Source organism: Columba livia, chromosome 4, assembly GCF_036013475.1.
Source record: "Columba livia isolate bColLiv1 breed racing homer chromosome 4, bColLiv1.pat.W.v2, whole genome shotgun sequence".
NCBI lineage: Eukaryota > Metazoa > Chordata > Aves > Columbiformes > Columbidae > Columba > Columba livia.
In genome coordinates, this window is record NC_088605.1 from 44,524,993 (window position 1) to 44,527,683 (window position 2,691).

The 2,691-nt window shown below is 32.3% G+C and overlaps 1 protein-coding gene across 4 annotated transcripts in view; it reads right to left on the minus strand.

The window, feature by feature from the left end:
• Positions 1-1,167: 1,167 nt before the first annotated feature.
• GRIA2 (glutamate ionotropic receptor AMPA type subunit 2) overlaps positions 1,168-2,691 on the minus strand; it is a 92,706-nt gene continuing 91,182 nt past the window's right edge. For all 4 annotated transcript variants that reach the window (XM_065060028.1, XM_065060026.1, XM_065060024.1 and 1 more), the window contains one exon: positions 1,168-2,691. This exon is cut by the window's right edge and continues 1,367 nt beyond it. The gene's annotated coding sequence lies outside the window, so the exon portion shown is untranslated.

Sequence of the window (2,691 nt, forward strand, 5' to 3'; positions counted from 1 at the left end):
GGGGCAATTTTACCATTGATTGATTTCAAGCAGCCCCCAAGTTCAGAGTATTAGGAGTAGTATGAACAGAAATTTCAGGAAGATCAATAGGAGGCAGAGATTGAACAGAATTTGCCACATAGGTGCTGTTACTGTATGCAGTTCCCTAACTCTATTATGTCTCACACAGGTACATAATAGTCTCTATTTTCTTCAAAAACCGATGCCAGGGGAAATTTTCAAAGTTAAGTCCACAACTAAGTAATTTTCTGCATTTTCTTCTAAGTCCTTGATATAATGTGAATTCCTAAGATAATTTGGACCTGATAGATCTCTCACAGTAAATTTTTGTGATCCCATGACAGCTTAAATGGAAAGATTTAATAAACAATCAACTTTGGTACAGTGAAATAGGTCTGAGTAGCCTCTAGGGATATCATGCAGAACAGCCACTGCTGATTCTATTTTGCTGGTGACAACTGTATTCATGAAACTAACTGTTACCAAATGATAGCTGAAATAAAATATATGTATTTTTAAATAAAATTATTTGTGTATGGTACTTTGTGTAAAGACATTGTCTACATCCATCAGCCAAAAAGGAGGCTGATACCCCAGAAACACACTCTGTAAAAATGTGTAATACATTTAAATAAAAATATTGAACCTTTCACATTGCAAACCTCTTCAGACTCAATTTGTTTGCTGTTATAGTGAACTCTTTGTTGCATTAGATCTCTAGTGGAGACACTACTATTTTAGGTATATACCTAAAATATTTGCCATTTCTCAGGTTCTTTCTCTCCTTTGGACACAATCTGCTGAAGTAAAAAAAATACTGATTCAAGTTGACAATTTTTAAGCAGAATTACTGAATAGATACTTAACCTACTAGCATTATCATCCTGTCACACTGCCATTTTAACAATGATCAAGAAGGTAACATTCCAGAAATACAGTTATATTGTTGGCAAGAAAGTTACATTATTTCATTTAGTGATAATGCAAACTACAGCAAATCTACCCTCGAGTGACAAGATAATCTGGGGAAAGATTTATATTCTCCTTGCAAAATTCTTCAAGGGAATTTCATGTCTATGGGGTCAAACAGGTTTGCTCTATGTAAAATCTTAGGAAAATACATTTATAATAAATAAGAAACCAGATTTCAATAATACTAAACAGACATTAAAGGTCTTTTGCCTTTTTTAAGAAGATCTTTTATGTATGATTGAAGTTTATACAACACTCCAGAAAAGCCATCATGTGTTAGATTGGAAAATAAAATAAGAAGCATTTTCTGTCATATAGGTATACATGAAAAAATGGGAACGTTAATGTCTTAGAAAGTGTATGTCCAGCTTTGTACCATTACTCATTTAAACAAAGCAGAAAATAAGATACTGTACTGTAAACAAAAAGCTACAGTAAAGGACATTTTGAAATTTACATAAGTTTGAGTTCATAAACATTTTGGTTGCTCCATAACAGTTTTCATAGAAAATGAATAAAAAACCCTTGGACAGCTTTCATCACTCTTGACTACTTTTCACTTAAATGCACACAGACATACTTTATATAGCAATATACTGATGTACTGTAACATGGATATTAAACTATGATTACTGCTTTTTGACTGAGATGTGTATTATCCAGTCAACATTATATGTCATTGAAATACTCATACATTATGTATTCTCATCATGTAGTTAAGTATAAAAACATGAAAATATAACTTTACGTTATTTCAGTTATATACATCAGTTCAGGTTTGACAAAGATTTTTTTTACGCTATGATTTTTAGAGGAATAAGCCCAGAGGTACAATAAATAGCTTTCCACTGTATACAGTAATGCAATTCTACTTTTTCAAAAAGTTTAGATTACCATATGAATATTATTTTAGTTTGGTCATTCTAGCATCAAACATTAAAAATCAGAATGCATCCCCCAACATTCCTGATGAGGAGTAATGCACAGAACACCTATGGATTACAGATACGTCAAGAAATGGTTTAGTTTAATTAGAGGGAAGTTACTGGTAAGTTTGACATTGAAAACACTGTATATACCCCTTTTGCTGACCGCACTGGGAGTATACACTGTGTTCACATATTCGCAGAAACAGGCTCAGAGCTTGTACCACAAGAAGGGTTTTCAGGTTTCTGATAAATGCTCTGTCTTCTCCAATGTTCAGTAAACATTTTCCTTAAGCCTAAGAAATGAATTCCAAATAAAACTGCAAGTCATATTTCAAATTGTATTTAAGTCCAAAATAAAATATTGACTGATACTGCATGAGGCAATATATCCACAATGCAGAAAAATGTAAGCTTTTAAACCAAATGTACAGAATCTTATCTACAGGGAAAGCCAGAGAAACATGATGTTGCTTTGATTTGCATTAGCATTTAAATTAATGTTATTGCACCCCTCCTAGGATTCCTTTTCGCTTTGTAAGTAGAGTTATCATTTTTAAATACACATAATTAAAACGTATGGTAACTTCAGATAGCAAAGAATATTCATAATTATTAAGATTCAGGAAAGTTTTGATATTTTCATCAGTACAGACTTGCATCTAATTGGAGTTACTATTGATCTTAACGCAAAAAGACATTGCCAAGGTTTCGGTTTTTTTTCATAACAAAGAACTTTACTAGCTACTGCTTAGAATTACCGTTTAACAGTCTGAAAACTGCTTCCTTAAAG